Source organism: Palaemon carinicauda, chromosome 27 (genome assembly GCF_036898095.1).
Source record: "Palaemon carinicauda isolate YSFRI2023 chromosome 27, ASM3689809v2, whole genome shotgun sequence".
Classification (NCBI taxonomy): Eukaryota; Metazoa; Arthropoda; class Malacostraca; order Decapoda; family Palaemonidae; genus Palaemon; species Palaemon carinicauda.
In genome coordinates this window covers 12,276,448-12,288,947 of record NC_090751.1, presented here as the reverse complement: position 1 = coordinate 12,288,947, position 12,500 = coordinate 12,276,448, and the positions used below count along the sequence as shown (strand labels likewise).

At 46.4% G+C, this 12,500-nt stretch overlaps 1 protein-coding gene across 1 annotated transcript in view; it reads right to left on the bottom strand.

The window, feature by feature from the left end:
- LOC137620535 (solute carrier family 49 member 4 homolog) overlaps positions 1-12,500 on the bottom strand; it is a 32,916-nt gene that overhangs the window by 476 nt on the left and 19,940 nt on the right. The gene's annotated exons all lie outside the window — the stretch shown is intronic.

The window sequence follows — 12,500 nt, the reverse complement described above, 5'->3', positions numbered from 1 at the left end:
TCACACCTCACTCTCGTCTCGATCCTTTGTGCGCGTTTAGTGTTCCACGTGTTCCCAACGTGGGGACTTGTGTTTTTTCGCAGTGTGCTTTCCCAAGTGTTCCTGTGCGTTCACTTTTCAACCGTGTGCTTACCCGGTGTTTAATTCATTCCATTAAGTTCTTGTGTCGTGCGTTGTGTGCGTTATAGAACAGTATTCCTTGATTTCCTTCAAGGAATGAATAGCTGAAGGGAACAATTTTACAATAAATCATTCTTCCTCCCCTTATCCTCGGTGTTAGCCGTGTAGGGGCAGCTTATGTTCCCCTTCAACCACGTGTCAGGACTACTAGTCCTGGAACGTAGGCAGTGAGTGCACTTCGACACCAAGAGGAAGAATACATCCAAGAGGCTCATAGGAATACGAGCCTCTCCTCGCCACTTAATTCCCGATGCCTCGTCGAATAGAGATTCTTATACAGCCATCTTCCCCTACCCAGGGTAGGGGACGAGGTAAGTCAGTTGCGGGGAAGTGCCCATTGCTCTTCCCCAGGAGTTTGAGTGGGTGCGGTATAGCACCAAGAAGAAGTAGGCGACGAAGGGTTCGCCTAAGAAGACTAGCGCCGGGCGTCCCGCCTGACAGAGCTTCCCTACCACCCTCTCCTACCCAGAGTAGGAGACGAGGTTGGTTTATTTTGGAGAAGATAAATCTTAAGAAGTAGTTTGAGGTAAGTACTACTTTCGAGAGTGTGTGGGGAGACGGAGTCCTGGTGCAATTAGGCCACGTCTCCTCTGATGACCCCATGTGGGGGAAAAATGTCCCTAATTCTTCTCCAGCCTCTTGGCGTATTTTTCAGTCTCTTCTGCAGCCGAGGGCCTCGCCGAGAAGGAGCCTCCCAGGTCTGTATTGCAGCGTTCCCCGGACCGGCAACCCAGGGTTTTTCTCACCACGAAGGCCATCCTCCAGACGCAGATATAACCCTCGCAGGGAGAAATGCGAGAAGGCCTCTTCAGGCAGGCGTAAGGCCGCGAAGCTTCCGGTTCACCCCGCCAGCGAGTGTAACCGGGCTTCTTTACGGGCAGCCTGGCCTAATCAGCACAGCTGGTTCGGCCCTCGGACTTAAAAGGAATGGTTCCCTCCGTCGGGTCAGCCCACGGGGATCCGCGTCCGCGTCCCCCAGAGATAATACACTAACGGGAGTCCTCGACGGTACGGCGATGCCGGTTCTGACCCCCGAACCTGGTGCGGAGCGCCCCACCGGGGAAGACCGGTACCACCGCAAGGGAGTGCCTGGTATTCCAGAACCGAAGCGCCCGGGGAGTGCCCGGTGAACCGACTCCTCGAGATCAAGCAGTAGGGAGGACTCTACAGGTAAGCGTAAGTCCCCGAAGCCTCCGGTTAACCCCGCCCAGCGGGGGGAAACGCGCTTCTTGTCGGACGGCCTGGCCGAACCAGCCCAGCTGGTGCGGCCTTCGGGTCAGAAGGAACGGTTCCCACTGTCGGGTCAGCCCACGGGAACCGCATCCTCGGCACCCAGAGCCCTTGGGCGGACGAGAGTCCCCGCTGAAACAGAGTTGCCTGCGTTAACCCAGGCCCCTGGTGCGGACGTCCCCGCAGATGAAATCCAGTACCTCGGCAGGACGGCGCCCCTGGCCCCAAAGAGCTAGACGTCCAGTCGGTGTGCCCGGTAACCCAGCTCCCCGGCCCCAAGCCGAGACCTCGGCTGACGGAGAGGAGGGCTCCCTGACGGAGGACTCCGTCTATAGCAGAGTGGTTAGCCTTTTCAGAAGGCACCACAAATACCGGAACCTGCGACTACGGATGAAGTTTCCTGGAAGTCAAGCCTTTTGAGGATCATGCAGACTCCCTCCCAACCTAAGACGTCCCTAGCACTTCCTCTAACCCGAGATCTAGTCCTAGAGCAGGAGTATGTCGGCAAGGGAGTGGCCAGCAATGCCGAGCCCCCCCCCCCCCAACCCTTAAGGGGGAGTCAGCAGTAGACATCCTTAGTCAAGGCGTTTCAGACGGTAGAGCCTCTTCGGCTCCAGTCTGGTTCTCGCCAGCAGAAGCCTCCATGATGGGAAAATGTCGAGGGACTTAGTAAACGTCTCCTCTTGGCTGGACTGGTGGGCTTCCACTTTGGAAGGTGTACAAGCCTCCTTTGACCCCGAGGACCCTGTCCAGCAAGGCCTACTGAGGGACCTCATTACCTTCGGAGGTAAAACCCTTAGGTTATTGACATATCAGTCTCTCGCACTAACAGCTAACTGGGTGCTCTGGAAGCGAGACACTGTTCTGGCGAAGGTGTCTTGGAAGGTACCAGACAGGGAGGCGCGAGCCATTCGCAGCTTTCCCCTGTGGGGAGAGTCTTTGTTTCCTCAGAAGGAACTAGAAGCCATAATGGAGGAGGTCTTGAAAAAGAAGGAGGCTAACGTCCCCAGATCTACGACTCCTAGGGGACCGCCCTATAAGAGGTCCGTCTCGGATAGTGCCGCGACACCCCAAGCCTCTACCAGCACTACGAGGAGAGAAGCCCCCCTCTTCCTCCTGGTCAGCAACGCCTCAGCCCCCCCGCAGGGGAGCTCCAGCGCCCTCAAGCTCCTTCAGATCGGGTTACTCCGCCTCTAGGAGAGGCAGATCAGGCCACCCCTCTAGAAGAAGATAGAGTGGGAGGCCCCCTATCCCCGCCCAACCCTCGGGTTGGAGGATTCCTCAGACGTCATTGACAAGCATGGAAGGCTCAGGGAGCAGAACCTTGGACAGTGTCCGTACTAAAGGAGGGCTACAGACTTCCGTTCCTAACGGAACCACCCCCGCTTTTTCCGGCCAACCGGATAGAATGGCTAGATCCCAAAGACCCGTTAAAGAGGACCGCCCTTCAAGAGGAGGTGTCGTCCATGCTAGAGAAGGGTGCCATGGAAGAAGTTCTTCTCCCAGGGCCAGGTTTCTTCAGTCGACTGTTCCTGGTGGAGAAAGCGACCGGGGGGTGGAGACCGGTTATAGATCTGTCAGCTCTCAACAGGTTCGTCAAGAAGACGGACTTCAAATGGACACTCAGAATTCAGTCCTGCTGTCCTTGAGGGAGAAAGATTATATGATGACCATCGACCCCAAGGATGCATACTTCCAGATTCCAGTCCACACCTCGGGTCGGAAGTTCCTCCGGGTGAAATAGGGTTCCCAGATCCTGCAATTCAGGACCCTTTGCTTTGTTCTGTCAACAGCGCCCCACGTGTTCACGAGAGTCTCCACGGCTGTCGCAGTGGGGGCTCATGAACGAGGCATCCGCCTTATCAGATACCTGGATGACTGGTGGCTTCTTTCCGCCTCAATGGTCCTCTTGGAGGAACAAGGGAGAAGTCTCCTCCAGTTTTGCAAGGATCTGGGGATCATAATCAACCCGAAGTAGTCAAATCTATCCCCATCCACCGGAATGAACTACTTGGGAATGACATTAGACATCATTCGGGGAAAATTTTCCCTTCGGAGGATAAGATAAGAAGCCTCAGGCACATTAGTCAGCCGTTCCTGTCAGAACACCCCAGGAGGGCGAAAGACTGGCAGAGGCTGATAGGTCACCTGGTCTCATTGGAGAACCTAGTTCCCCAAGGGAGGGTAAGGCTCAGATCCATCCAATGGAATCTCAGGAGCCTCTGGTGACAGACGGATTCACAGCAGATGCTAATCCCAGTCCTTCCGAACACGAGACCCTCCCTAGAATGGAGGCATTGCCAGTCGAACTCACTCAAGGGGACGACCTTCGGGACCGGCCCTCCCGAGTTACTTCTGTTCACAGACGCCTCCAACCAGGGAGGGGGAGCCCTTCTCCTCGACGAAATGGCACGAGAGACCTGGTTGGAAGGGGAGAGGCAACTCCACATCAATGTCCTGGAGTTGGAAGCAGTCCAGAAGGCGTGCCTACACTTCGCAAGTCTGCTAAAGGGGAACACCGTGGCGTGGATGTGCGACAACGCCATGGTAGTGGCATACATAAGGAAGCAGGGTTCTTGTAATCGAAGGAGTTGTGCGATCTCACCATAGAGAGTCTAGATTGAGCGGAAGAAAATCAAGTGGTGATGTTAGCAAGGTTCATTCCCGGGAAGAAAAACGGTCTGGCCGACGGCCTCAGCAGAATGGGCCAGATAGTAGGGACAGAATGGTCCCTTCTCCCAGGAATAGCCAAGCTCATCATTCAACGCTGAGGTTCCCTGGTGGTTGACCTCTTTGCAACAACCTCAACACCCAACTCCCAGTCTATTACTCCCCTGTACCAGACCCGAAAGCAGCCTTAGAAGACCTTTTTCCGCACAAGTGGGACAATCTGGATGTGTACGCTTTTCCCCCTTTTCACGTTGATAAGACAAGTGCTCAACAGAGTAAAGACGGCCCGAAACCTAAAGATGACTTTGGTAGCGCCCTGGTAGCCGGAGAGAGAGAGTGGTTCGCAGATCTAAAAGACCTATCGAGTCAACCGCCGTGGCCTCTGTCCGCCAGGTCAGACCTTCTGCACCAGCCTCACTTTCTCAAGCTCCACGACAGCCCACTCTCCCTACGTCTTCACGACTGAAGACTGAAGAGCGGCTCCTGAAGAAAGAAGGATATTCTTCCTCCACGACTCCCTCTTAATGAGAGAATGCCTTGATGAAGTCATTGAGCTTCAGCACGGCATTTCATTCCCATGCTGAATCTTGGTGACGGGCAAGAGGGCTCTCGAACTTGGGGAAATTGCTCCCCCAGTTCGAATCTAAATTTCTCTCTTTCTTATCTTTTTCTTCCTCTTTATATTGCTTCAACCTTCTCCTAATATTATAAACTTTCTTTCATGATGCTGTCCCAACCCTATGAGTAAAATTTTCCATATGTATATGTGTATATTTTTACATATATATGTATGTTTATTATTTTTTTTTCCTCTTTATGGCATGGATGTTTCTACATCTGTTATTGCCACTTGGGCGGATGTTTCTGCATCCGGTATTGCTGCCTGCTTTGATGAATGTGAAAGGTGTCGCGGTTGGGAGGCGTTTGTGCTCAAAGCTATATGTGAGTGTATAGGATGATCTCAGCCATCCCGAAGATGGTTTGGACCTTTTTTGCGGAACTATTCCAAGTGTTGGGTCTTCGGAATCCAGGGGGATCCAATGCTTGGGGTAGGACTCTCGGCTTCTGGCCGGAAGCCCGTCATTACAGATATGGGGAGGATGATTCCATAGTTTCTTGGTCTCAGTCCTAACAGGCGGGTTCAGCTTACACCTGTGCCTCTATATCTGTTTTGATGCTATCCTTCGGGTAGGGTATGGAGTGGACCATCTGGGAAGTATACTCTCACTGTGCCGGTAGTGGAGAGTGTAAATTTCCTTCCCAACATGTGATGCCTTAATGTTCTCAAACAGGTAAATCAAACTTCAAAAAATCACTCTTCTCTCTTCTTTTTTATGATGGATTCTTGTGAAAATGACCCCACCTCCCCTGGATATGCTGACTCGCCCCCGGCACTGTTGACGACCTCTGGCAATTCATTTAAAGAAAACTCTGTTGACGACCTAGGAACTAAAAAGGACTGTTCTTTAAACATTCTGAAAAAGGGTAATTTGGGCAACACAGGAAAACTGAAAGTCCTGCACGTTACCCAAATCCCTTTAGAAGCTAATTATGATGTGCTACATAAAATATTTGAGTGTTACGGATCAATAAAAGAAATTAGAATGAAACTTCAAGATGATAATTGGGAATCTTGGTTATCATTTAATTGTCATGAGGAAGCATTTAATGCAAGCTGTAACATTGTTGATATTAAAGTAGGTAATATGAGTGTTAAGGGTGCTCTTTGTGATGGGGCACCTAAAGATCTGGATGTCTACAGACCAGCAGACTGGGCTGATAAAGATATAGAGGCAGATATACCATCCCAAAGAAAGCCAAAACCACCAATGTGGCTTCTTGCTCAATCTGTGGGAGGTACGGAAAATTATTTCAAGATATGCAAATTTCTTCAGAGGAAGGTAGGTACGATCGCACCTGGAGATATATCTCGATTCGGGAAGAAAAGTTTCTTGATAAAGGCCAAGTCATACACACAGTCTGTTATACTGTCTAATTTGAAGACAGTAAATGATGATATAAAATTGGACATCAAACCCCATCTAAACTTTAGCTATGGAAAGGGAGTGGTTTTTAATAGGGATCTGTATGAATTTACTGAAGAGGAGATATTGGCCATGTGTCCCCTATCAGTGTGGAAAGTACATAAAGTACCTGGAACATCAATGATTGTTATTACTTTCCAGGATGCTGATGTACCTTTCCACATAGACATAGAAAACGAAAGGATCAGAGTTCAACCTTTTAAGCAGAAGCCACTGCAATGTTATAATTGCTTTAAATTTGGACATCCTTCCAAAGTTTGCAATAATGAAAAAATTTGTAATACTTGCTCCAAAATTTACCATGGGGATTGTACACTTGAGGCAAGATGCTTAAACTGCAACTCTAATCATAAATCTAATGATAGGAGCTGCCAGTTTTATAAGTTAGAAGAGGCTGCCCTCAATAAATCAATTATTGAACATGTAAGCGTGGGGCATGCCAAGAGATTATTAAATAAATCTAATACTTATGCAAAAACATTAAAAACAGGAGAAAAAGTTCCTCGGGAATCATCTCACCCACCTGCTACTGTAGGTAGTTCTCGAAAAAGGAATTCACAATCTATTGATAAAGTGCTGCATAAGACAAGAACATCTCCTCCTAAAGATTTATCATTGAGTATCAACCAAAAGACATTGCCCACCACTATCAAACCTTTGTCCCCCATTACAAAGGATAGTACTAACCTCTCCCAGGCCATATCCTTGCCTGATTTAATGGAGATTCCACCTGACACCAAGTTATCAGGTGTACCTGTAGTGGGGAAGGTACAAAAACCTGGTAACTTGCAACCTATTAATCGTAAAAGAGAGAGACCTCCATCTCTCTCACCCCCTTCCATAAGAAATACTAGAATTATGACATCAAATAAATATGATGTTTTGTCTGTTGATGTTGGCGATCAACCAGAAGACAATTTAAATAAATCAGAAATTCAAGTTGAGGTCCACCATCCCCCTCAACAAATATATAAAAAAGATACAAAGAAAAACTCCAACGTAAAACCCAACATAACAAGACCATCTCTGAAGAAACCTACAAGTAATAATGTTAGATTAAAAACTGGTAATGGGAAGACCTCACCCAAGACGTCTTCCAGAAATAATCCATAGTTTTCTCCTCCATTTTGCAATGGAACTGTCAGGGTTTGAGGGCGAAATATGAAGAACTTAAGCTCCTAATTCATGAGCATTCCCCCATAATAGTATATCTACAGGAAAGTATGCTTGATTCTAACACTCCTAGTCCTCGAGAGTATGTTAGCTATAGAACACCATATAATCAACAAGCAGGGAGCCATGGCGGAAGTCTCATGTACATTCGTCGAGATGTTCCCCAAATACCCATGTCTATACGTACAACCCTGCAGGCAGTTGTTGTACAAATTGATATAGTTAGAAAATATACAATATGCTCTCTGTACTTACCTCCAAATGATGATATTTTATATGATGATTTAGCAGAAGTTATTCAACAACTCCCTCAACCTTTTCTCTTACTGGGAGATATGAATGGTAGACATCCTTTATGGGGTGATGTTTTGGCAAACACAAGGGGCAATATTATCTCATCAATTGTGGAGAATGAGGATGTGGGGCTCCTTAATACAGGAGAGCCCACGCACTTCCATGTTCAGACAGGTACTTTGTCATGCATTGACCTTTCAATTGCAAGCTCTAACTGCCTTCTTGATTTTGATTGGAGGACATTAGATGATTGGCATACTAGTGATCATGCACCAATCATTATAAACACCAACAAGGGTCCACCTTTGCAAAGATTGCCACGTTGGAATCTAGACAAGGCAGACTGGGTTAAATTTTCTGAGCTAAGTGAAATCGAAGGGAGAGCAGAACAGTTTGAAAGTATTGATGATGCTATAGACCTGCTGAATGGAACTCTTCATACAGCAGGAGTCAATTCAATTCCCAAAACAACAGGGTTATTCAAACGACGACCAGTCCCGTGGTGGTCTTCAGAACTAACTGCACTCCACAGAGCCACAAGAAGATCTCTAACACGATTGCGTAGACTCCGAACTGATGAGAATTTAATTATGTACAAGAAATGTAGAGCACAGTTCCGTCGTGCCATGAAAGAAGCAAGGCGCCAGTCATGGATGTCTTTTGTTTCCTCCATTAACAGTAGAACACCACCATCTTCTGTGTGGAGGAAAGTAAAAAAGATAGCTGGCAAATTCACCCCCAACCCACCACCAGTGTTGAGGGTGAATGGCCAGTATGTAACTGAAGCAAATGAAGTTAGCAATGCCTTGGCTAATCATTTTTCAAATGTATCCAGCAAGTGTGAAGGAGCCCCTGGTCACCAGTATAGGAGCACTGAAGAAAATAAAATTTTAAATTTTGCAACAAGAAGGGAAGAGTCGTATAATTCTCCTTTCACTGAAAGAGAATTTGATTCCGCACTTGCTCATTGCAACGATACAGCCCCTGGACCCGATGGAATTCCATATGCAATGATTAAACATGTACATTTTAATACAAAGCTATTTATTTTAGGCATTATTAATAGAATATGGCATGATCATAGTTACCCAAGTGTTTGGGAACTAGCCATTATTTTAGCCTTTTTAAAACCCGGTAAAGACAAGTTTTTAGCAGCAAACTATCGTCCTATTGCATTGACATCTTGTTTATGTAAAATTATGGAGAAGATGGTCAATGCAAGGCTGATATGGTACCTTGAAAAGAAAGGTATTTTATCACCGATTCAATGTGGATTCCGAAAAATGCACTCAACGACTGATGTGTTGATACGACTTGAGTCTTCTATTTGTGAAGCCTTTGCTTCCAAACAGCACCATGTTACAGTATTTTTTGACCTTGAAAAGGCATATGATACCACATGGAGATATGGTATTCTTAAAACCATTCATGAATTGGGATTGAGAGGAGAGCTGCCACTATTTATTCAGGCATTTCTTTCACGTAGAGTTTTTCAAGTGAGAGTGGGGGAAACTCTATCAGAGAGTAAGTGCCAGGAAGAAGGAGTTCCTCAGGGTAGTGTGCTGAGTGTAACCCTTTTTGCACTAGCAATTAATGGGATATCCTCAGCCATTCCCCAGGATGTTCTCTCAACATTATTTGTGGATGATCTCTCAATATCATTTGCTGGCACTAGAATGGCAATGGTTGAGAGAAAAATCCAACTCTCAATTGATAAAATTATCCAGTGGGCTGACATGAATGGATTCAAGTTCTCGACAAGTAAAACTACCATTGTCCATTTTTGTCGTATCCGGGGAGTACATCCAGACCCGGATATATACATTAAAGGTCAACGGATACCATGTGTATCGGAAACCAAATTTTTAGGTTTGATATTTGACTGTAAACTTACATGGGTTTCTCACCTAAAAGCGCTAAAAGCTAAATGTGTTGAAGCTCTGAATATCTTAAAAGTATTGTCCCATACATCATGGGGGGCAGACCGCAATACTATTTTAAAATTATACAAGGCCTTGATTTTTTCCAAAATTAGTTATGGTTGTGAGGTATATTCTTCAGCCACCCCAAGCCGGTTAAAAATATTAGACTCGATACATCATGCAGGTATTAGATTGTCTACTGGAGCTTTTAAAACCTCGCCTATCCCAAGTCTCCTTGTTGATGCTGGAGAGTTACCTCTAGACCTTTACCGAATGTCTTCCATTCTTCGGTATTGGTTTATTGGTTTAGATTGCAAAGACTCCCTAACTCTCTAGCCTTTCAGACTGCAAGCCTTGTAAGACAAGCATCATACTTTGAGTTGCACCCAAAATCCCCTCAACCTTATGGCTTTCGGGTGAAACGATTATTAGATAGTCTGGATATAATTAGAAATAAGATACTTCCATTCAAGATATCATCAACGCCTCCATGGAAGTTACCAGAGATATCTTTTTGTAAATATTTTATTGGAGATAAGAAGAATATGTCAGACATAGAAGCCAGGTCTCTTTTTAATGAACATGTTAAAGAACATAGAGGATCAACTTTTATCTATACTGATGGCTCCAAATCTGATGCTGGCGTTGGATTTGGAGTACATAGTAATGGTTTTAATTGTAGAGGTGCACTTCCTCTGACCGCTTCCATATTTACTGCCGAACTGTATGGCATATTAACTGCTATTGAGAAAATAGCGTTGGAGAAGGAGGGTAATTTTACAATTTTTAGTGATGCAAGGAGTGTCCTTCAAGCTATGGAAGCTTTTAATTCTAATAACCCTCTAGTTTTAAAGATTTTAGAATGGCTTTTCCTTATTTGACGGAGAGGTATAACAGTTCAATTTTGTTGGGTTCCAGCACATGTAGGTGTGTCCGGGAATGAGAAGGCAGATTCACTGGCTAAGGAGGCTGCATCAGAGTTGCTGCCAAGAAGATATCCCATTCCCTGTAATGATTTCTTACCTGACATCAAGAAATTGGTTTGCAATAAATGGCAACAGCAATGGGATAGTCAAGATGGCAATAAAATGAGGGAAGTAACAAATGACATATCTCCTTGGAGGTATAATATGATGCCCCGAAAATGGGAGACGTCTCTTTGTCATCTCCGTATTGGTCACACTCGGTTGACACATGAGTTTCTGTTGAAGGGCCAACAGCAACCGTATTGTGACAACTGTTTAGTCCCTCTAACAGTAAGGCATTTGTTGACCGAATGCCCCAATTATGACATCTTGCGGAATAGATATTTGTTTGAGGCTCGAGGTGAGGGTGGCAGGTTCATCCTTGCCAAGATTCTTGGAAATGATGTGTCCTACCATGCAAGTGGCATTTTTAGATTTCTTTCAGAAGCAGGTCTTCTGAAAAATATTTAACTTTTATGACATTCAATTTTTATTTTTTTAATTGAATACTCTTTAATTTTTTATTTTATTTCATTTTTTACTTTTGTATATATAAATTAAATGTTACCGGCGTCAATGACCTTAGATGTCAGGATGCCTGAAAACTTTAAATCATTCATTCATTCCTCCACGACTAAGAGAGTGTCTCTATTCCTGAGAAAGTCGTCAGCCGCGGTCTACCAGACAAAATGGACCTCCGTCACGAACTGATGCTTTGAGAGGCACATTAGACCTCTTAAGGCCTCTGTCCCAGACATAGCAGATTTTCTGGTGTTTCTCAGGGACAAAGCAGGGATGTCAATCCCAGCCATAAAAGGGGTTCGGGCTGCCTTAGACCAAGTCTTCCTCCTGAAGGGCATCGACCTGGGGGCCTCGAGACACATAGCGATGCTTGTCAAAAGCTTCGAGCAGTCTTGCCCCCCCTCAGGCGGGAAAGGTGCCCCAGTGGGACTTAGGCAAGGTCCGGAAGATGATGTGTCGTTCCCCCTTTGAACCCTTGAAGGATATCGTGGACAATGATCTCACCCTCAAGGCCGTCTTCTTGCTGGCCTTGGCGTCCGCTAAGAGAGTGGGAGAGATCCATGGCCTGTCATTCGACGTCTCTCACTCAAAGGGGTGGAAAGAAGTATCCTTCAAGTTCGTACCTTCTTTTGTGGCTAAGACTCAAAACCCGGCAGTCTGGGACCCGAGGTTTGAAGGTTTCTCAATTCCGGCCATTCCCAAGACGGGCATTACGGAGGATTTGAGGTTATGCCCAGTACGGACGCTCAGGAAATACCTGGAAAGGACAGCTCATCTCCGACCAGGTATCAAAAACCTCTTCGTTTCCACAGGTGTTAATAGGAAGCAAGTTTCCAAGAACACCATTTCCTTCTGGCTGAGACAAGTCATCGCTAGAACCTATGAAGAGGATAAAAGGGCAGTGCCAGGCACTCCCCGGCCCCATGACATCAGGGGTCTGAGCACCTCCTTGGCCTTTGAGAGAAACATGGCGGTGGGGCAGATCCTACAGGCAGGCACTTGGTCGCACCAGTCAACCTATACTGCCCACTACCTCAAGGATTATTCAAGGAAATCCTTGGACGGGTTCTCCATTGGGACAGTCATTGCCGCCCTCCAAACTGTGTAGCAGTAAGGCCAGAGGCTGTCCCCAACGATGAACACATTCTTCGGGACTACACCCGGAGGAAATCGTCAGAAGAATTTTTTAAGAGGTAAGTCTTAGATAATAGCGTAAGGTTGCGCAGTTACCCTCACTCCCGCACTCTGATAGGCCCCCGCATTCCATAGCCCTCAAGTGTCAGAATAGCACTCCCGCCTCCTAAAGTATGTCTCCAAAAGAAAGTAGTTCTCAGTAAGTATTTTGTGTTGGAACAAATCAAAAATTTTAAGTAATTTTTATTTTTCCTAACATACTTACCGAGAACTACTTTCGGGTAATGGCCCTCCCTTCCGTCCCCGAGTGCCATCCTTCCATTGCCAGGTTGGGCTATACGACGAACTTAATGAGGAGAATGACC